Consider the following 24,029-nt stretch of genomic DNA (forward strand, 5'->3'; position numbering starts at 1 on the left):
AAGTTCACTTCAGGTTAAGTACGCTTCAGGTTAAGTACGGACTTCCAGAACCAATTACACTCATACTTCGGGTTAAGTACGCTTCAGGTTGAGTACTCCGTGGACCCATCTGGAACGGCTTAATCCACTTTCCATTACTTTCAATGGGAAAGTTCACTTCAGGTTAAGTATGCCCAAAAATGCATGGAAAAATTGGGAGAAGAGCAAAATCTAAAACATGAATATGCTCCAATCAATGCATTAGAACTTAGGTTAAGCTCTCTGTGCACTGAATGAAATTCTCCTCCACCACTAGTTCTGACACAGTCATAAGATAACAAAAAAAGAGAATAGCTTAAATGTATGTATTTTGAGAGAAAATGGGTTTAAAGATAAAATGCAGAATAATATGGAAATGGAATGGCACAGACTTATTGATGAACAGAGGTAAAATTGACAGACTGGCTATAGATGAGCACTGGATTACTCCGTTGGCAGAGAGATTATTCAATGTCACCACCAAAAGGACTCTCTCCTCCAGCAGCCAACCACCTCACCTCAGAAGATAGGACACTCAAATTTGGGCCTTAACAGAGTTTCTTAACATGTAGGTAGGTTCACATAAGTCATAAGAGAAGGATGTCCTGTGAGGAGCCCAAGCCTAGGTTGTTCAGGGCAGACAACTGGGTTGGGGGGGGCATAATACTACAGCTAGAAATTGCTTAGAGTGAATGCATTCCAGCAGTGGGTGGAGCCAGATTCAAAGTTGTTTTTTTTGGGGGGGGGCAAGTACACACACAATCACAAACCCTTAACAAACACAGGATCATACACAGAAATAGATACAGATATTTACTTCTTAATAACTCCCCTCAAATTTCACCATAAACTTTCTTTGCCTTTGCACATTTTGAAGGAGACAGAAAGGATCTTCCAACGCCCCTTTATCTGTTCTGACTGCGCAAAAGGCAAAAGCGCTCAGTAATCCCAGCAGAAGAATGCAAATAGAAGACTGATGCCACAGCTGAAAAGCAAGTCCTGCCTCGCAGTTGTTCAAACCTTAAACTTCAAATTGCTATTGCATTCCCCCAAATTGCATTCATAATAAATAATAATAATAATAATAATAATAATAATAATAATAATAATAATAATTTATACCCCGCCCATCTGGCTGGGTTTCCCCAGCCACTCTCAGTGGCTTCCAACAGAAAAATAAAATAAAATAGTCGATTAAACATTAAAAGCCTCCCTAAACAGGGCTGCCTTCAGATGTCCTCTAAAAGTCTGGTAGTTTAATTTCTTTTTGACATCTGGTGGGAGGGCGTTCCACAGGGCGGGTGCCACTACCGAGAAGGCCCTCTGCCTGGTTCCCTGTAACTTGGCTTCTCGCAGCGAGGGAACCGCCAGAAGGCCCTCGGCACTGGACCTCAATGTCCGGGCACAGCGATGGAGGTGGAGATGCTCCTTCAGGTATACTGGACCGAGGCCGTTTAGGGCTTTAAAGGTCAGCACCAACACTTTGAATTGTGCTTGGAAACGTACTGGGAGCCAATGCAGGTCTTTCAAGAAGAATAAAATAATCTATTAAAGATTAAAAGCCTCTCTAAACAGGGCTGCCTTCAGATGTCTTCTAAAAATCTGGTAGCTGTTTCTCTCTTTGACATCTGATGGGAGGGCGTTCCAGAGGGCGGGTGCCACTACCGAGAAGGCTCTCTGCCTGGTTCCCTGCAACTTGGCTTCTCGCAACGAGGGAACCGCAAATGCAAAAGCCACGATACATTTGTGAGGATACATTTCACCTTACATTTCAAAATACAAATCTGCTCAAAAAATTTCCTCTCTGCTTTGATCTTTTTGCAGAGTCAAAAGCTGCAATTGCAGCTTGCACCACATTACGGCCCTTTCTGTTCAACAACTATTGTAGATCTTTAAGCACTAGTGAGGTTCAATCAGCTCCATGCACTTAGCTACCTGGTCTCCGCATTCTGAACACTTCCCCCTCCATCCTTTTCTCTGCCAGTCAAACCTGATGGGCCCTTCCCTAACACTAGTCCCAAAGGGATGTATAGAGGAGTCAGCCCACCCACAAGACCTACGGACACTTTAGACTGGGAGCATCCAATTCATCCTCTCAAACTGTTTTCTGTACCATATCAATTTACAGGTGAGCACAATATATATAAAAAATGTCCCACTGCTTGCAAAATGGAACTGGGAGCTGTCTATTTGCCAGCATGTGGAAGCAGCTGGAAGGAATTGCTGGGCAGTGATTGCTCCGAACAATAATCCTATCATTCGGGCTTACTGTGATCAGGCTTGGAGAAAAATCAATCCAAAACTGAGATTGGATACAGCAATACAATATTTATGGCTTGAGCAGTTGAGTCAGGTGCTAACCAAGTAAAGTGAGGCTGAAGTTTTCCCTCCCTTCTCCCCACTTGTGGAAGGTTTGACTGCTTCTGCCCTCAAGTCACAGAAGAAGTTTTACTTGTGGATGTTACATTTTACCAATCAGGGGCTAGAGAACAGCATCATAAGGTCTTTGTGAATGCTGTTTTCAGAATGCCAGAGGAATGCTGATTTCTTGTCAGTTGCACCGCAACCAAGAGAGCACAAAACCCCCAAGACTATGGGAGCCTAGTTTGGTGTTATTTTTCCATGAAAACAAATCAGTGCATTAAGAATGGGGCTCAATCATTGCCCCTCCATGCTCCTCCTGTATTGTGCATAGGACATACCATTCACTTGGAGCTGTACCTGTTTCATTTGTACACAGGATCTTCCAGACCCCACAACCCACATATGCACCCCATTTCAAACCCTGGGAATGTCAGGGCTGGGAGCAAGGTTGTAAGTAGCCAGTGAGCCTGTCAAGCAGGTGAGCTGGCCTGAGCTCAGGAAGACAGGGCAAAAAATTAACAGGTATACATAAGCTATTGGAAGCCCAATGGCGCTCACTACCTTTTGGCTATCTTCACAACTGGCAACAAGTGCAACGATGATATCACAACAGCACAAAGAGTGGGGCTCTTGAGTTCTGCTGCTGCAGTCAGTGGTTTGAGACAGTGACTGGTTTGAGACAGGGACACCTCATCAGACGGGAGAGTAAGATTTGAAAGATCTCACAGGGAGATGAAGGATGGAGGAAAATTGTGTCCATTCCTCATTCTCTAACCAATTTGAACCTCCTGGATTAAGACACAGATCAGAACATAATTAATTATCCTTTGGATTTAGTACCCTTCAGAATGTTGCAATGCAATTCCAAGCTCCACCCCAACTCCAATGTACCAAAATACTTTTAAAGCGTATTTTACAATAGAATACATTTAGATAGATGATTGATTCTATTTAAATGCCCATTTTGTAATTAAATTTTTTAGAATAAGATTTTGTTTTAGAAGAATTGCAGAATTGGAAGGGACCCTGAAGGTCATCCAGTCTTTATTTATTTACATGTTTGTTTGCTTGTTGGCATACTTTTTAAAAAGAAACAAATCAGATTAATGCCAAAACAGGATGGGATGTACTTAGGAATGTACACATGTGAAATGGGCATGGACCAAAAGCAAAATGACTAGATGATCCTTGGCGTCCCCTCCAACTCTACAATTCTATGTTTCTATGACCTGCTCACGCCTAACAGAATTAAACATCTTAAAACCATTCCACATGTGCTGTGGCAATGGAAGTGAGATGTGAGTGAGCTTCAGACTGACTCCTCCTAGATTTCAATAGGAAAAGTACCCCACCCTGTTGTTTGAGTCACATCATCACAGCCCGGCTACAGAGAAGTTGCCACAATTTGCCATTTGGGTGGTGTTTCATAAATGGTGTTTTGTTCCCCCATAAGAATGTAAGAAGAAAATGCTTTATCAAGCCAATGGCCCATCTAGTCCAGCATTCTACTCTCAAAGTGGCCCATAAGAAGCCCATAAGCGGGACTTGAATGCAGAAGCATTCTGACAACCTTTGATTCTCAGCAACTGGCATTCAGAGGCATACGTCCTCTCTTAGCAGAGGAAGGACACGGCCATTGTGGCTCGCAGCTGTTGGCAGCCTATGAATTTGTCTAACACTCTCTTAAAGCCATTGGGGTTGGTGGCCACCCCTACCCCCACCAGAGGAAATTCTATAATAATAATAATAATAATAATAATAATAATAATAATAATAATAATAATTTATTATTTGTACCCTGCCCATCTGGCTGGGTTTCCCCAGCCACTCTGGGCGGCTTCCAACAAAGATTGAAAATACATTAAAATGTCACACATTAAAAACTTCCCTGAGCCTTCAGATGTCTTCTAAATGCCAGGTGGTTATTTATCTCTTCAACATCTGATGGGAGGGCGTTCCACAGGGCACGTGCCACTACCGAGAAGGCCCTCTGTCTGGTTCCCTGTAACCTCACTTCTCGCCATGAGGGAACCGCCAGAAGGCCCTCGGCGCTGGACCTCAGTGTCCAGGCAGAATGATGGGGGTGGAGACACTCCTTCAGCTATACTAGGCCGAGGCCATTTAGGTCAAAGCCAACACTTTGAAATGTGCTCGGAAACGTACTGGGAGCCAATGTAGGTCTTTCAGGACCAGTGTTATATAGTCTCGGCAGCCGCCCCCAGTCACCAGTCTAGCTGCCGCATTTTGGATCAGTTGTAGTTTCTGGGTTACCTTCAAAGGTAGCCCCACATAGAGCGCATTGCAGTAGTCTAAGCGGGAGATAACTAGAGCATGCACCACTCTGGTGAGACACTCTGCGGGAAGGTAGGGTCTCAGCCTGCGTACCATATGGAGCTGGTAGACAGCTGTCCTGGATACAGAATTGACCTGCACCTCCATGGACAGCTGTAAGTCCAAAATTACTCCTAGGCTGTGCACCTGGTCCTTCAGGGGCACAGTTACCCCATTCAGGACCAGGGAGTCCTCCACACCTGCCGGCGTCCTGTCCCCCACAAACAGTACTTCTGTCTTGTCAGGATTCAACCTCAATCCATTAACCGCCTTCCATCCTCCAACCGCCTCCAGTCACTCACACAGGACCTTCACTGCCTTCACTGGTTCCGATCTTGCCTGGGAACAATTTACATTCCTCCGAGCCCACCATTTTTGAAACTCTTCTTGACCCCTCCAGTCTTGCAGATCAGGTAGACTGGAAATTCAAATTAATGCCCTTTCAAGGGTCAGTGCACCTCCGTGTAAGAGGCTCCCTGGGATTTTGCTTGCTCACTGCTTTACAAGGTACCTCTCACTTAATGTAAAGCCAGGGAATCTATTTTCCTCTGTCAAGTAGTGGAGAATGTATATCCCCACTTCAGCATCAGAAAGACAGTTTCGCCATATCAGCATCTCTGCTACTTGCTGCACCACAAAGTGAGCCTCTCCACGCTGAACTCAGGTGCAGTGTGCCCTTCACTTTGACATTTAGCATTTCATAAGCTTCTGCTTTAGGCAAAGGAACAAAGGATGGATGATACAAAAGCTGGAAGGAGTGGGCTTCTCTCGTAGCATTTCATCCACAGCACACTGCCTAGCAACCAACTCACCAACACCTCATGCAAAAGAAGCCAAACAGAAGAAGTAGCTGGCGGGGCAGCCATGCTGACCTGACCTCCCATTGCCAGCATCACTATGAATTAACAGGGAGGAGAGCAAGAAGGGCAACGGGGTGAGGAGGTTGATGTGGTGCAGGTGCACCAGCAGAACCAATCCAGTGCTCCTCATGGTGCATTTGGGTATGTTTGGAGCTGGGTATGTTTAGCCTGGAGAAGAGAAGGTTAAGGGGTGATATGATAGCCATGTTCAAATATATAAAAGGATGTCATATAGAGGAGGGAGAAAGGTTGTTTTCTGCTGCTCCAGAGAAGCGGACACGGAGCAATGGATTCAAACTACAAGAAAGAAGATTCCACCTAAACATTAGAAAGAACTTCCTGACAGCAAGAGCTGTTCGGCAGTGGAATTTGCTACCAAGGAGTGTGGTGGAGTCTCCTTCTTTGGAGGTCTTTAAGCAGAGGCTTGACAGGCATACGTCAAGAATGCTTTTATGGTGTTTCCTGCTCGGCAGGGGGTTGGACTGGATGGCCCTTGTGGTCTCTACCAACTCTACGATTCTACCACCTTGATCCTTCCACTTTTCCTCCCAGTAATTTGCAGTGATGCTGCCGATAGGAGACCCAGTAAGTACTGCTGCTCCTCCCTCCCAACTCCTACTACATACAAATCTCTCTCTGAGATAAGCAACAGAAGCCCTTCTCTGACTTCCTCTGTTATCAGAGGTTAGGTGGGCAGAGGGCCTTCTCTGTAGTGGCACCTTAGCTTTGCAAGTCTTTCCCCAGAGGAGGTAGCAACTAATCTGTAGAATTTTGTTTCTCATATTTTTCAATATTAAGCTTACTTTGTCCCGTTTCTGCAAATGTATGAAGATGATGGTGATTTGATTTTTTTTTAAAAAAAGATAAAGAAAAGAGCCACATGGAAATTTGTAGAAATTTCCACGCAAATCCCTCCTAATATACATAACTTTATATGCAATTTTGTTCAACATACAGATTATTGAAAGCAATGTTCAAATTTCAGTTGAATGATTCCCAATATGACTTTCAATGGGTTTGAGTAATACAACTACACCCATTACACAAAAGTCAGTGGCTCGTTGCTTGGGATGGGGAAGAAATACAGTTCAATTTGCCTTTAAAAGCAACTCTACTTAATTCACTGGCTGAATCAATAGGAGGAGCAAAATCTGACCAATCCTTTGAAATTCACATGTATGTGAATTTTGTAATGCAGTTCTAGAGCCAAGTAGCATACACCGAATCATAGAACTGGGGAGTTAGAAGGGGCTATAAGGATTGTCCAGTCCAACCCCCTGCAATGCAGGGATCATTCATCCAAAGTGGGGCCCAGACCCCCAACCTTGAAATTAAGAGTCTCATGTTCTACCAACTGAGTTATTCAACTTAACTAAGCTATCCCCTGTGCACACACACATACACAAACACCAGAGTGCAATGTATCATCTGTGTAAACATGATGCAAAATGCATATCATTAGAGGAAAATGCTTGCAAAAACTTGTATTTTAGGCAAAATACATACATACATATATATATATATATATATATATATATATATATATATATATATATATATATAAATGTGGCTATCAGGAGAAATTTGCACGGGAATACTGATTATGTGGAAATGTAGAGAACTGACCTTACGATAGGTAAAATGATAAGCAGAGAGAATTTGAAATTAGCATGTTTGCCCATTCCTAGTCTTGGTTCATGGATGTGGAACATGCTACAGATGTGGGTTCTGATGATATAAGCTATGCCTTCCAATGTGTTGGCTGTTGTGGTGTAGCGAGGGTACTCCCCCACACACACCCCTGATGTGGCCACTCTTAGTCCCCTGTACTTTCTCCTAAGTGCATTAGAGGTGGAAAGGGGAACCAGGTCCCCAGAGAGACTGAGAAAGGAACCCCCAGACAACATCACTAATACCCATCGCCTCAAAGGCAAGTGATTGAGGTCTTTCTTTCTAGGGCATCAATGTGTCTTCCTCATAGCACAAGACACTTAATGTTTCTCCATTTTCCATGTCATCTCTTCACTTCCAGTCCCCCGCTCCCCCAGTTCGATCTCTGGGGAGCGGGCCGGTTGGATTTATAGGGTTGTCCCAGTGACACACCGTCTCAGTAACTGCAGAATGGCAGTTGTAAAAAATCCCATTTGCCAACCTATTAGAATCCTATTAGTACTCCCGGCAGAGGAATAACCTGGGTCCTCTCCGTGGAATTAGAGAGGCTCACCGGTACTGGCGCCGCAGCTTTATGGCCCTCCCCCCCCACACAACTCAAGAGATCAAACTGCTAGATATAAAGCCTCAGGCAATGAGTGTCCTTGGTCCATAAGCCCCATGACAAAATACTTTTGAAAAGAACAGGTTGGACTGACAGCGCGGCGGCAAAGCGACTTGAACACAGCTGTGCTGAGGGAATTAAACAGGCGGCTGGAGAGTTTGTTTGAGGCACATTTCCAGAGGCGATGGGAAATCCAGCTCGGTTTTTGGGCACTCGTCGTTGCTGCTGTTTCCTTTCAGTCAAATGAGGAAGATCCGCACCTTGCAATTTGCAGAATCAAAGCCTCGGTATATTTAATCCAATTCTTCACCCTCTGTGTTTGTTGACCCAAGCAAAAAAATAATGCAAAAGAAGAAGAAAGGAGCCAGTCCTATCCAGGGGTTGTTCAAAGCTAATTTTCTAGGAACATGGGGAAAGCATTTTCAAACACATTTTCAAACGCTTCCATGGATTTGTCCAATCTTCTTTGAAAGCAAATCCAAGTTGGTGGTCCTTGTTGCCTCCTGTGGGAGAGAGTTCCCTAGTTTAACTACGGTATGTGCTGTGTGAGGAAGGGCTTCTCTCCTGGCACTGAATTTTGCTGCGTGACAACCACTCCCTTAAAACTGGGTCCCATCCTGCCCATGCATACTCAGTTCCCTCATCTATCAAACAGATGCTTGGTTGGTAGGAGGAGGAGGGAATGCAATTTGACAGGGGAGGGCTATCACTGCACACTGTCTTCCCCACACTCCTCTTAGCTTGCACAAGAGCTGTTGGGCAGGCTGGGAGGTGCTTGGTTTAAATGGGCAGGAAGGAACAAGGAGAAGAGAGGGGTAAGCCATGTTTGTGTGCATGAGAGAGATAAAATGAGTGTGCATTAATAAATGCATGTGTGCATGCTCCCACTCACCACCAGCCCAGTCCCTGCCATCCACTTTTTACTATAGAGACAGCTTGATCCCCTATACACCTGTAGATCACTCTATTCTGTGGGAAAGTCTCTCCTGCAAGTACCAGATATCTCAGAAGTCCTCTCCACAGTTCTGGGAGGCTTTCCCACCTAGCGGTATGTGGGATTGTCTTGGGGTGGTGCTTTTAAAGTCGATTAATATGTACATTGCAGTAGTAATAATAGAAATAGTTGTCCTATGAACTGGTATGGACCCTGACTGCCCATCTACTGCCAAATAAGTCTCTCAGGGGCAAAAGGTTGCCCATTCTTAAAAGGTAAAGGTAAAGGGACCCCTGACCATTAGGTCCAGTCGTGACCGACTCTGGGGTTGCACGCTCATCTCGCATTAATGGCCGAGAGAGCCGGCGTATAGCTTCCAGGTCATGTGGCCAGCATGACAAAGCCGCTTCTGGCAAACCAGAGCAGCACATGTAAACACCGTTTACCTTCCCGCTGTAGCGGTTCCTATTTATCTACTTGCATTTTGATGTGCTTTCGAACTGCTAGGTTGGCAGGAGCTGGGACCAAGCAACGGGAGCTCACCCCGTCACAGGGATTCGAACCGCCGACCTTCTGATCAGCAAGCCCTAGGCCTAGCGCCACCTGGGTCCCTGCCCATTCTTATTGTACACTTATTTGGGAGTATGCTCCATTAAACTCAGTGCTTCCTTCTGAGTAGAGACACAGAAGATCACACTGTCAGACAAAAAATGTTTAGATCAAATTCTGGAGTCCCTCACCCCGTCTTTCAATGGCCCCACAAAGAAGTCTTTGACTATGAGACTCTTGTCCTTGAAAAATAGATGGAACCTATGACCCTACAGATGTTGTAAGGCTCCCATCATTCCCGACCACTTGTCAAGATGGCTGGGGCTAATGATAAATTTGGAGCCCAGTGACACTTGCTGAGCCACAGGTCCTCTAACCCCTGCTCTGGAACCAAGACCCCAGGAGTTTCTCACAAGTTTTTGTCTTCAGACTTCACAGAAGGCAAACTAAGAGGACAGTGGAGGAATTGATATATAATGGCGGATGGCTTACTCAGCACTGCTGTAAATAGTTCATGAGCTCACAGAGATTTATTGCCTCCTGTGCTAACGAGTTTGCCTCCTCCGTCTGGGGATTAAAGGCACTGCTGAGTGGACGTGCAGAAATGGCTTTAAATTACCAATCCCAGCTGGACCTCTTTGTGGTGAGGGATGAGTCAGGCCATTTTACTGGGAAAACCCATAGCTATTTTTTTATCATTATTATCTCATGACCAGGAAATACCATACATATGGTTAGAGCCCAACAAAGGGCAGTGAAAGTCCCAGATCAATTTTAGTGACGCTCCCATAAGTCCTTCAGAAAATAGGGTAGAATTGGAGTTTTGGCATTCCATCCCTTTGTCACACACTGGTGTGACCAAGGAGGACAATCCAGGGCTTAATTTTAAATAGCCATAATAATAAGCATGAACATAGTACGAGGCCCAAATTTCAGATGTCCAAATCACGTTCTATGAAACCAAGCAAATGGGTTGTAATTAGCAAGACTGTTGACCCAATGGGAAAACCCGTTCAACCCCATAAACTTTGCAAGTTTATCCCTCATTCCCAAAAGTGTGTTTAGTATACTTCTTTACTTTGTCCCATACACATGCAATGGTTACCATCCAGTTTTCTGGGGTTGGGCATAATGCTGTTTGGGGTAGATGCTGAGCTGAAATTTATTGGATATTATTTTGCTGGCCAAAGGTCAACCCCTTGAGCACCCTCAGTTACACTGAAACAGAACACTCAGTTCTTCTAATATCCAGCAGACCTCATCACTTGTGATGTATAATGGACAAATGCCTTCTCAGTGGCCTTCGGAGGTCTTATATTGTGCATCTCTTGGATCTGAGTGGGGAAACCCAGCCAGATGGGCAGGGTATAAATAAATTATTATTATTATTATTATTATTATTATTATTATTATTATTATTAGGTGGTGGTGGTGGTGGTTTTATCCTTAGAAACTCTGTGGACTTAATTTCAAAAGATCTTTTAAAACTTGCTAAATCATTGCAATGCTGCTGTAATTTGAAATGAAGTTGTAAGCCACTTTGTGGGGGATGATTTTTTGAAGAGTGGAGTGTACATGTATTAAATAAATAATAGGAAAAGGGGGGGAATGGAACACTTTGCAGAAATTTCTCAGAATATCTTCCGGCTGGCCAGTCCCAAAAAATGTCCTTGGGTGATGCTAATCCCAGAGCACTGTGCAGGATAGAGGAGAGGGCTATTGATGGCTACTAGGCATTGTTGGAGGCAACAATGCTTCTGAATACCAGTTGCTGGAAACCGCAGGAGGGGAGAGTTGCTCCTGTGCTTGAATCCTGCTTGTCGGTTTCACACAGGCATCTGCTTGGCTACAGTGAGAACAGCATGCTGGATCTGATTGGCCATTGGCCTGATCCAGCAATGCTTTTATTATGTTCTCATGCAAAATGTTGACCAGTTCCACTTACTCTTACAGTTCTGCTTACTCTTGCCATTTTCAGCGACCAATAAAATGCCAGGGGACGGAGAACGAAAGGATATGTGCTAATTGTGGGCACCACCCCTGAGAAATCTCTGAGGTACTTATACTCCCCTTGGAGAAATTTTGGGAAATTACACCCCCTATTTATCGACCCACAAAGGTTGAAGAAATTCAAGAGTCTAGTTACACACAGCTTGGCGTGGTGTGGAGGCATTGCTGCATGGATGGGAACTCATCCTTTCTCTGTCTCCTGACAACGTGTGACCCAGTTTTGACTAAGAATTCCTCAAATGAAGCACAATGCCCCTCTATGTTCAGAGCATACATTGGAACCTAATGCACAGACCCAGGGTGCCTGCAAAGTCTAAATCTCCCCCTCTCCCCAAGGAACAATGGTGGGCATCTCACTGGCGGCAACCACCAGAGCAGATGCCTACCACTGCCACCCTCACTAAAGGTTAGTCCAGCTATAGAAAAGTGCAAAACATTCCATACACAATTCACAATCCCCCGAGCCACTGAGCTTTATTATCTGCCTTCACTTTTTCATAGGGTGATATTTCCACCTGTAGGAACCATCAAGTCCAGCAGCCCACGGTAATATATGGAGTAATAGAGTTTGGCCACTGCAAGCTTAATCTTGTTTTCCTGAAGCCCCGGGTGTCCTCAGCAAAGCCAAGTTTGTCATTAGGAATTCCTTTCGCCTGATGGTAAGCTGGTTTTGTTTAGGGTTGTTATTATTATCCTCTTCTCCAAAGGGAACAGAAGCTCTCGAGATTGATTTATGACTTCCTTGATTCTTTTATGCAAACTGGCAAAGCTTCAACAGAATAAGTGAATGAAAGGGAGGAGGAGGAGGAGGAGGAGGAGGAGGAGGAGGAGGAGGAGGAGGAGGAGGAGGAGGAGGAGGAGGAGGAGAATGATTAGCAATGACCAGCAAAACGTTGTCACTGTTCCCTACATGGTCTTCCATAGCAAAGATGGCCTGGCCAGGTGAGGGGTGGGGGCAGGGGCAGCTTGATGTGAGGGTGTCCCGGATTTGGGACAGAAAACGTTGGAACTTATGGGAACACAAGATCTGACCATAGTAGGTCACAGCCCAGAGGTTCCAATGCAAATGAGGCTTGCTTGGACTTCATTTTTCAAACACTGTTATTTAGTTGTCAAGCAATGCTGGGGAAATAGAGCTTGTGGCCCTATAGCAGGTGCATCCACTGTGGTGCCCTCCGGGTGTTGTTGTTATTTAGTCATCTAGTCATATCCGACTCTTCGTGACCCCATGGACCAGAGCACGCCTCTGGGTGTTATTGGACTACAACTCCCATCATCCCTCACCGCTGGCTGTGATGGCTGAGACTGATAGGAGTTGGGAGTCCAACGGCAGTTGAAATGCACCACATTGTCTATCCCTGCACTATAGAGGTATGTGGGGCAGGGCAACTCTGCCCCCATCTACGTCATGCCGCCCAAGTGGCAGGTTCAGTTTGGTACCCAAAGCCCAGAGCTGTGCGGCACTCTCATCTCTTGGCTTCAGCGCTCACAGCATCAGGATGCAGAAGAGATAAACATCAGAGAGGCTAGGTGCTGATGATTCCACAATGCCTTAATCTGTTCGGAGCTATTTGACATTTTCCAGTTAGAATCTCGGGCTTTATCAAACCTGTGACAGTCTGGTGACTTGCCAGAGAACAATGGCGAGGAGTTCCTCTTGCTGCATAGATTGCTCGGACGCCTCACCCCTAGCAGAGCTCAGAGCTCAATTGGCCTCTTGGAGGTACCTTGTGGTTTTTCAATTTCGGAAAAGCCAATGAGAGGCAATCCGAGGGGGCATTTCATTTGATCACGCAGCTCTCTCTGTGGCAGGGTAGGTGCACATTATGGATATGGCTTTTCACTTGGGGGCTAGAACATCCCCTAAGGGGGGGGGGGGTTGAGGGTGGATAATGGAAGCAAACAAAAGGTTCCCTGTTCACCCATGTCCTCCCATCCAGACACGCACCCGCTGTGGCTGCTTCACAGAGCTGCCTTTCTGACACCCAGGCAGATTTGCTCACAGTGTGTCCGGAGGCAACACCAGCAGAATACGAATGAGCAGAGGAGGAGGCCCATGAATATGCAAACACCAGGAAAGCTTCCAGCCTGGAGGAATTAACATTGCTAATGAAATAATCACATGGGCAAGATGTTCAATCGCTGGCCATTTTGTGGCATCCCTGGAAGACCCCGATAATGCGGAACGAGAGGAGAAATATTTCCTCAAAGGTCTCCAAAGAATCTTCACATAGATTCTTCCCCACATCTTTTTTTGTTCATGCACCCCTTTTTCGAGTTTTAAATCTCCTTCCTGGGGCAACCATTGGCAGTCACTCTCTTGCCTCTGAACATGGGATTGGGTGGGGGGGAGTCATCAGTAAATCTAGCTCCTCTTCATGGTAATGCTGAGTCAGAGGGATTGTGACTGCATTTTGATGCTGAGTCAGCAGTTGCCAGTAATGGGGGAGCCAAACCTGCCTCTGTACAAAGGTCCAACATAACAGCTCTCACACAGAGGAACTATGCCAGGTGCTTCTTTCTCAAAGGATAGTTCTGCTTTCAAGCACCCATGCAAATAAGTTCTTAAAAGTTACATGCTGTCTGTTTCCCATCCCAAAATACCACAACAGCGGCTCTTACTTAAGAGCACGGAAGAGCAAGAGGGGGAAAATTGCACTTGTCTGAATTTTTGTGATACAGTTCTCCAACCGAATATTATGTATACAAATGTGTACATTAGGGACATAAAAATGCACCTGTTTGTGAAAATAGCATGCAAAACTGCATTGTATTGTGAAATTACAAAGGCTGGTTCTGCTCCCCCCCCCCAAAAAAAAATGTGGCAAAGGTGTGACAAAGCCAAGCAGTATTGGTAAATGTGGTTGAAATAATACAAGTTGAAATTCCACTAGACCCTTTGATCTGCTTACTAAGCTATGCTGACTGAGAGTTGAATCCTGCAACCACACAAGATCCCGATTCTACATCTCTTAAACACTGCAAGGCTATTATATGCCAGACTTTAGAAAAACACCCACAGACCAACTAAACAAGATATTGTTAGAAAGATTTGTGGACAGTTAAGCCTGATTAAATGAGCAGCAATGTTAAAGAATAGAGATAACGATCAAAGGGAATTAGATAAGTGGAGTCTGATGGCAATTTATGTGAAAAGTGAACTACAAATATCAGGTGCTGGTGTAGATTATGTATTTTAACAAAGGGCAAATGTATAGAATGTCCCCAGTTGTGCAAACAATTAAGAGATTATCCATTATGTTTGAGCATATGCCTCTCAGAATATTGGTTTATACTTTGTGTTATTGCTCAGCTTCAGGGGATAAGGATCCCAGGAGTCAGAGTGCATTTGCAAGATGAGCTTTTGGGCTGACTTCATCTGGCAATGGTAAATAAAGGAAGGGGGTGGGAGAATAAATTTAAAAAGTTGGTAGATGTCTATATCTAGTCATAGAACTATAGCCAACGTTCTCTGCCCACACAAGCAATGGGTCTTGCGCTAGTGGACAGGTGAGTTTTAATGCCATGCAATCAAACATTTGCACTAGTGGACGTCCATTGTTCAACAGTGGTTTGTACCTACTATATTCGGTACAAAGCATAGTCTTGAGATGCAGTATGGTGGAGGTAGCGTTCTAATGAGTGTATATTAGGTGCTATCCAGGCTGCAGGCTTCAGCCAGAACTGACATCCAGCTATAATCTGAGTAAATGTGATATTTTGTTGTCCCCCCCCCCTTAACAAACCACATGTGAAAAAGGTAGATGGATCTATCCATGCCAGCCTGTACTGAGAAACCATCAATGCTTAGTACCTGGATGAACTGTCTCTCTTTCATTGCAATTGAAGGACCATTAAGAAGCTACCTTATACTGAGAAAGACTATTTGTTCATTTAGCCCAGTCTATGTCTACACCAGGCATAGGCAAACTTGGCCTTCCAGATGTTTTGGGACTACAACTCCCATCATCCCTGACCACTGGTCCTGTTAGCTAGGGATGATGGGAGTTGTGTGTGGAGGTCCCCAAAACCACCCCTCAAATAACTCACACCATAGACAGAATTTTTGTTTAATGGTTTTTGGCATGAATTTGGCCACAACTTTTATTGAAATACAAATATAAAATAAGTGAATGGTTGTGTAGGCATTGGTTCTCCAACTGTCACGTGAGGACAGAAATAAACTCGCCTTGTCAACAAGGGGAAACCCTACAGGGAGAGACAGGGAGCCGGGTGCATAGGCTCTCCCCTCTCCCCTCAGGCTCCCAGGGGCTCATGTGTGTTGCTGGCCACCGACCGGGGTTATGGACACTGCATAGAGCCCCTGTATTCCTGACCGGAATGTCCCCAACACGCAGGCATTAACTTAAGGGACCAACACAGTCAACAAGACCCCATATACAACCAATAACCAATGCCTAACCGTCAACCTTACAAGTTGTGACTATTTGCTATGCAGTAGGCAAAAACCAGATGGCGCCAGCCAATCAGCCAAATGGAAAAATTCCTACCAGGCCCCTGAATACAGGCGACCCCATGAGTGGCACAGCAAGGTCAACACAGAGGCCTAAAAACAGTGGAGGGATGGTGGGGATCTGAAAACACAACCAAAGAGAAAGAGAAACCTCTCTGTTTGGCTTAAATACCCAGGTGGCTGACCCATCAACTTGCAACATGCAAATTTGCCCAACAACAGCCAGGGACCTATCAAATGGTGACCACTCATGCCCCCACCTTTGCAACTGTTAAGCCCCCACCGCAAATCGTGCTAACCGTGATGGTGAACCCGCATTGTAGTCTCAAAACATCTGGAGGCATCTGCCTATGCCTGGTCTACACTGACTAGCAGCACCTATCCAGGATTTCATGCAGGATCTTCTCTCAGCTCTACCTGGAGATACCAGGAGATTGGACCTGAGGCCTTTTGCATTAATCACCCAGCCATAAAATTTCAGCCTGTGCACACCAGCAGTCCTGCAAGCAAGGGGGGGGGGCTCTCATAGGGGGAGCTGTCATTCCAGACTGTGCCCCCTATTGGGACACATTATGCAAAAGCACCAGTTGCTTGGTAAGAGTTAGGAGGTGATCAGAGCCCTGATAATTCGGGAAAGGGGGAAGGAGCCAAGTAATATTTCCCTCCCTCTGCTCTCCTTTGTCAAATTTACTGCAGTGGAATAATGTTTTCAGAAGAGATTTGTCATTGTTTGTGGCGTCTTGGAAAGCTCCTAAATATGCTCGATGCAATCGCGGATGTAAATTGCAGAGAAGAAAAAAGCAATTTGCAAGACATTAAAACCCCTGCACAGGTTTCTTCAAAATGATCAATGCATGTAAACTGCAACGTTATCTAGATAGGCAGAGGCTAGAGATGCCTACTGAACGCAGGTCACATACATGCCAGAGTCTTCTCTCATTCTCTCTCTCTCTGTTTTACAGGGGATGGCCTTCAATTCCTGCTATTTGCCCGGGGAAATCCTGATCTCAGCTTTGCTGGGGTGGGGACAGGGACAGGGTCAGGGAGATTTTGCTGTTGTCCAACCTTCAGCCCCCTTGCGCCAAGAGAGTGAAATCTCCGAGCGGCATGGACACAGCCGCACCCCAAATAAATGCATGTGAATGTACACAAAGGTATCTTGTGGTAGACAATTTGCCACTGCGCAGTCACTGCAGCCACCAGGGCTCATTTTGAAACAAAATTGCCCTGAGATAAATCGTTAACTAGAAGCAACACTCACACAGATGCTCTTTGCTTTTAAATCAGTGCAAGACAGGCTACCGCAGAATCAATGCATCCAGCAGGTTCCTAGCAACATGAAATAGTGCATTTGGTGTGGACGGTTCTGAGCCACACAATAAACCAGAGGTGGGCAACCTCAGCCTTCTGCAAGGTCAGACCTCTGGCAGTAGCAACCTACACTTCCTCTTGGGAGGGAGGAGGAGAGAGAAGGGGTGGCAGAAAGAGAGAGGGGGAAATGTTGGTGGAAGAAGGGGGACTGATGGAGGAAGAAAGGGGTTGGCTCCACCCACATTTGGCCCTGATCCTACCCAAAATTGCCTTCCTGTGCCAGTGAACCTTGGTGTGAACATATCACACAATTGTAGAGTTGGAAGGGAGCCTGAGGATCATCTAGTCCAACCCCCTGCAAGGCAGGAATATGCAGCTGTCTCATAGGGGGATCAAACCTGCAACCTTGGCGTTATCAGCACCACGCTCTAACTGAGCTGCATGTTACCAGTCCACAATTCCATCCTTATCCTTGTTTCCTTCTGTGAATTTCTGGCAGCCATGCCATTGACTAGCAAGTTCCTGTAGACTTTTTCTTGGTCCCACCAACATCAGAGGCATGGGTTGGTGGTATGCCCTCCAACACCCCCTAGGTGAAAATAGATACATTTCTCACTTCCCTCAACTGACCCTCCTTGACACCCCCCCCCATTTTATGCCCCCTGCCCCCCTCAGAGCATTTCCACAAACACTACACCAACAAGACACAAGACACACATCCTCTGGTGTCCTGAGAAAACTCCTTAATCCCGATTTGATTTTTCTGGTAGATTTGCAAAAAGAAAAACACACACCAGTAAATCAATTTTAGAAAGGGGCAAGATTAGATGCGGATAAACAAAGCATTTTTAAAAAAAGCAAAAAGACTCCTTTCCTTCTACCCTTTTCCCCCTTTCCTCCTGCCCAGGGTGGCCCTGTGCTCCCCCTGCCCATCAGAACCCAATGTGTCACACTCAACAGGGCCTCAGCAGTGGTAGCCTCTCCTCCTCCTCCTCCTCCTCACCCGCCCTCCAGCAGTTGCTATGAAGTGCCCAAGGGAAGAGACTGTCAGCAGCGGCCATAGAGAGCCCACAGAGAGGCAATGGGATGCTCTGTCAACTTAGCTTCCTTCCTGAGCTTGGCAGCACTGGTAGGGGAAATAGCCTTCCGGGATCAAAACAGGAGCTGGAGTGGCTTTTGTAGTCCAGGGACACTTGGAGGGTATGTGGTGGTGACATGAGAGAGAGTGTCTTTTGATTGGCTGCTCCCAGATTGTGGAATTCTCTCCCAGGAGAGGTCAGACTGGCTCCCTCTTTGCTATCCTTCTGCTGGCAGGCTAAGACAGCCTATTATTCAGACAGGCCTTTGATGCTGATCACTGGACTGCTGTCAGGGCAAACTGTATTTTAATTCCTGGTTTAAAATGGGTTTTGGTTTGTTTAAAATGTATTTTAAGGCCAGTGGATCAAGGGGGATGTGGGCCACAGGGTGAGATTCTTAGATTTAGTTTAGGGTTTTTGGTTTTTCCCAAAATCCCATTAAGATTTTCCCCATTAATTCTCTTTAGATTTTGATCAAAATGTCTCTTTTGTGAACTTACATTCTAAGAAAGGGAGGAGGAAGGACGGAGAAAGGAAGAGGCAAGATTAGAAGGGTTAAACGCATCTCTCCCCCAGCTCCATCGCAGGCAAAATTTCTGTCTCTCAATCAGTAATAGATTGCAATCAGATGAAAAGGTGCGGCTTGCATTAAACAGATCAGATGGAAGTAGGCGGCAGGAGAAGAAAGCAGGGGGAACAGGATGTTCAATCTGGAAAATTTATGTCCGAGATCACAAAACAAAAATAAAAAGCCACTTACTTTCTTTCACCTTGCAGTTACCTCTCTGAAGAGCACCATGCCCAGTGGCTCCCAAACTCCTGCTATCAGAAGAACACTTTAAAAAGTTAGAAATAGAGGCATATGTTCAGAATGGGCACCAGGAAGAACTGGCAGGTTGCAGAACAGCCCAGCTACTCTGTGCCTAAGGAAACATGCCTCTTCGTGGAAAAGAGGCAAGCCCAGAAGAGGGACACATGCAGAGGGACAATGGAGCAGCCTCCTCTCAGGGTGGTGAATTCTGCTGCCTCCCTGCAACCAGAACGGTGGAATGAAACAATCACATTTGATGCAACAACACAGCAAAACGATCCAGTAGTCCTGGTGGCTGATTAGGAGAACAGCGAATCAATCAGAGATGAAGTGGGCAGCCTCAGATGTGATTGCTTCCTTGCACACCTGTGGCAGGGAATCCATTCCCAAGGCTAAACGATAAGGCAAAGGAACAGGGGCAGATGTGTTTACCTTTGCTCAAATTCTTGCAGACAGAATAAAGGCATCATGGCAAGCAAGCATTAATGAGGCCCTTCACACAGGGCTGGATTTAGGTTGGATGAGGCCCTAAGCTACTGAAGGTAATGGGGCCCTTTATATGTCCAGCTGTCCTTTGTCAACAACAAATTGCCGCTGTTTTTTGTGTTGAATATATGCTCTATGGTAATTTATGGACCCAATAGGTATCTAAAGTCATTTGCACATAACAAAGTATGTATTTTATCAAAGTAATTGTTGAACTGAAATACAATTAAGAAGTATATTAATAGTGAAAAAAAGGTTTTTTTGGGGGGGGGGGACAAGAGAGTGGGGCCCTAAGCTATAGCTTGTTTAGTTTATATGTAAATTCGGCACTGCCTTCACATATCCTCTGTGTATGGGTTTTCACATGAGCACCAAGGTGGAATTTTTGTGGGGCCATTATTAGGGAAGCCAGTGTCAAATACGCAAGAATATGATCTGACTACAAACCTGGGAAGAACCAGTTAAAGCGGAAATTAATGGCTGACTGTTGGAGTGAAAAATAAATACATATAAGGTACAAGGAGGGTTCTGCATGTACAGTAAAAGGGGGGGGGGTTGTGTAAATTGGATTTTATGGACTGCAATTGGTTGTGAGATGGTGGGATGATGGAGTGGCAGAAACTGGTTGGTTAAAAGATGGACAGCTAAGATGATATAAGTTTTGCCTAATGGAAATGCCCTCACAGACTCTTGGAATTCTCTCCTGTAACACATTACTAGCCAAGTCTTCATACTTGAACCCCCAAGATGAATTTCCTCCACAGCACCAGACCATTCACACATCTTCTCCACCAACCAGTCTTGGTCTCCTCGCCCGCCTCAGCGAGTCTCTCAATCACTTTTTTTTTTAAAGGATACTAATTTTCTCTTGTGTGTCCCCCTCCCCAATTTAATTCTCCACTTCTTTCAAACACCATCCAAATTACATCCAAATTACATCCAAATACCCTTTAAAAATGTTGAATTATGCAATTAAGAGCAGCGTGCTACAATAATAATGAGAAAAGGGAAGGGGGAGAGCCATTTACCCAGAACACACTGTGGACTGAAGCAAGAGCTCTTAGGTATTCTCCAGGAAAAAGAAAAGGAATAAAACTTAACACCTAATTTGAGCGCTCTCCTCTTTGCATCAAAGTAGACCCTCAAAGCCACTTTGTTGCAACCATTCTGGGGCCTGCAGAGGAAAATGAGCTTCAGCAGAATCCCCCCCCCCCCAGATCAGTCAAGCTTTCCTCCTCACTCAAAGCTGTTTCACGCTTTAAATGCCATCAACTGTAAACTGTAATTGTGAGATGTTTGCTTTGTGCATTTTTAATATTGGCGCATTTCATGATTTGATGAGTATTTTAGGATTTGCTGTTTCCAGGCTTGTGCGTAACTCAGAGTAAGGGGTTGTTTTTTTTATACATACAGGCTATTTTTATTTATTTCTAAGAAGAAATGCAAATGGCAACGGGACACAGGGACGTGGAAAACTGCCTTAAACTGAGTCAGACCATCAGCACATTGTCTCCACAGACTGACAGTGGCTCTCTGGGTTTTCTCACAAATGTGGAAAATTCACCCTTGGATCATCCACCATCCTTGTGAACTACAGCCCTTCTCAAAGGAGAAGTTTCACATACATTTCTCCCACTTGATGAGTGCAGCATCAGGTGCCAAGGTAGAATAACCCATCCCAAATCAGCCACCACCAACAGAACCTTGGTTCCTCATTTCCACTGAACCCTCAACATGTTTCCAAGGAATCATATTCGCATATTCAGTTGTGAATTGTCACATGTTGAGTCAAATCAAAGTGCGAAGAATAAGTACATAGGAAACATTCATTCGTGAACTGGTTTATTTTAGACTTACAGTGATCTGACATTCGCCAGTGTCCAACCCTGATCTTTCTACCACTGTGCACATTTCCATTATATAGCAATTCCAATGTGTTTAGACTTTTGAGTCTGGAACCATCTTGTGGCAATGAGTTCCACAAACTTAAACATGCATCGCTTTAAACTTAAATGTGCATCACTTCAATTAAGTCAGGACAGACAGACAAAGTCTGAGATTGGTCTTTCCCATGCCATTCATCATATCTGTCCTATCAGTCTAGCAAAACAAAAACAAAAAAACCCTTGTACCGAAGTTCAATGGCAAACGGATGAAAAGCAACCATTTCACCCCGACTTTTGCTTTGAGGCTTTGGCTTGCTTTGAACACAGAGCTCAAAGTGATGTTGCTCAGTCACACTTTGATGGCCACGTAGGTGGAAGCTGAACAAAAAGCTCCCAGGAGACTCAATGAACTCAAAGCCCCCTGTCTCAGTGGAGCTTTGGCATCATTTCGTCTTTGCCCCATGTGCCATAGCCAAGGGCTCACTGATATAACTGTGCTCTCAAAGAAGAGCCATAGCTCAGTGGGAGAGCATTTGCTGTGCATGCAGAAGGTCCTGTGTTCAATCCTCAGCAATATTTCCAGGTAGGGATGGGCAAAGATCTGTGCCTGAAACCCCGGACCAATAGCCTGACTCAGTATGACATGGCATCTGGCACAGAATCCAATAGCATGGGCAAGATCCCGAGAACTCTTGCTTTCAATTAAAATAGAACAAAAATGGTTTTAGTTCATATCACGACAAAATAAGTGAAATGGCTTAAGCCAGTGATAGCCAAACTTGGCCGCCCAGCTGTTTTGGGACTACAATTCCCATCACCCCTGACCACTGGTCCTGTTAGGTAGGGATGATGGGAGTTGTAGTCCCAAAACAGCTGGAGGGCCAAGTTTGGCCATCACTGGCTTAAGCTGTTTGCAAGCCATTTAATATATCTTGCCACAGAGATGGGAAGCATATGTCCCCTGATCTTCATGGCTGCTGCTAAGCTAGGGGTGCAGCCAGGGGCACAGGGAGAGGAGAAGGACCAGAGCTAAGTGGAAGGGTGTGTGTGATGCACGCTTTGCATAAAGGAGTTCCCAGGTGCAGTCCTTCACACATCTGGGTTGTTGTTGTTTTAAAATAAGCAGCAATCGCGTAGAATATGGTGGGAAAGACTGACAGTCAAAATAAGTGGACAGTACCATACCCTCCGAGTGTCCCTATTTTCCAGGGACAGTCCCGGATTTACAGAAGCTGTCCTGGTTTGTGATTTGATCTTGGAATGTACTGATTTTCCTTAGGACGCCCCTATTTTTATCGGAGAAATATTGGAGGGAATGCAGTATTGGGCTAGAGCTAGATCAGGGGAAGGTGAGGCAACAGTGGCAAAGGCGTTGATGCTGGGAACACCCATCTCCCAGTTACAGCACAGGCTACAATGAACCATGAGCTGTGTCCGGTGTTGGCTTTGCCCTATGGCAGGGACAAGGAATCTCAGACCCTCCAGATACTGTTGGACTCCTGTCCCCATCATCCAGTGTAGCCAACTGTCAGGAGTGATGGGAGTTGTAGTCCAGCACTGTATGGAGAGCTACGGATGCCACATCATTGCACTAGCAGAAAATGTCTGTGTCCATGCACAGCACAGCATCCCGTTTTCATTTAACTGTATCCCTCTGCACTCAGGAATATCTTTTAGGGCGTTCAGCAGCAGTTACACTCTGTAGTAGGGACCAGCAAATATTGGGTGTCTGACTCAGCAGCAGGGCTGCCAACTTGAATAAAATATGGGCTCCACCCTGCATAATTGATCACATGACATGGTACACACACACCATTTGAATGTCAATGCACATCAACTGGGGGGGGGGCTATCAAATATTTTGGGGGGGAGCAAAGGTACCTCAACCTCTAGGAGTTGGTTCCTATGCTCAGCAGTGGCTGGTACTCATTGGGATTGGTAGGGCAGAAGGCAGGGAGTCCAACAGTAGGTGGCGCCAGAGCCAATGACGGGCTGAGCCACCTAATGTTTGTTTTGCCCTCATCCTACTCTCTGCTGAATTCTACAAGGACCAGACACTGAAACTACAGAGGAGGAAGTTGACAGGCAGGGCTACCCCCTGAACCGGCTATAAGCAAAAAGGCAGGCAGGCAGGCGCTGGTTGAGGGCAGAATGAGATTTATGGGGCAGTGCCTCAATAGCTCTAATGGGCCACCCCCCACTGCCTTGACTTGCACAAGAGTAAGCTTCTTCTGTCAGGGCAAAGCCACCATTGGATACAACCGTATAACAATGCCCAATGAGCCTGTTAGCTGGGTGTGCATTCAGGGAAAGGATTATGCATTGCTAAGAATAACAAGAGGCCATTTTTATTTATTTCCGCTAGTCTGAATAAAGAAGATGCTGAAACGAGGAAGACAAATAGAATATTGTGTTACACAGAGAGAGATTCCATTTGGAAGAAGAGAGGACGGCCGGCTTCACCTATTCTTCCTATGAAATATATAGCCTCCCTGTTGTTGCCGTCTCCTTTATCTGTCCTCCCAACAGGGCAGAGCAAGAAAATAAATGGTTGTCTGTGCAATTTTCTTTCCAAACAAGAGATATTTACTCATGCACACTTTTATGCAAGAAATCAGTGGTGTGGAAGCTGACAGAAGGC

General features: G+C 45.4%; 1 protein-coding gene across 5 annotated transcripts in view; it reads right to left on the reverse strand.

Moving 5' to 3' along the window:
* Window positions 1-24,029, reverse strand: part of NTM (neurotrimin) — an 831,268-nt gene that overhangs the window by 688,697 nt on the left and 118,542 nt on the right. The window contains exon 1 of one of the 5 annotated variants that reach the window (XM_035139813.3): window positions 18,966-19,299. The exons of the other annotated variants lie outside the window; for them this stretch is intronic. The gene's annotated coding sequence lies outside the window, so the exon portion shown is untranslated. Of the gene's footprint in view, window positions 1-18,965; window positions 19,300-24,029 lie in introns of those variants that run through there. 5 annotated transcript variants of the gene reach the window in all.

The sequence above is a fragment of the Zootoca vivipara genome, chromosome 14, assembly GCF_965207765.1.
Source record: "Zootoca vivipara chromosome 14, rZooViv2.hap1.1, whole genome shotgun sequence".
NCBI classification, from domain to species: Eukaryota; Metazoa; Chordata; class Lepidosauria; order Squamata; family Lacertidae; genus Zootoca; species Zootoca vivipara.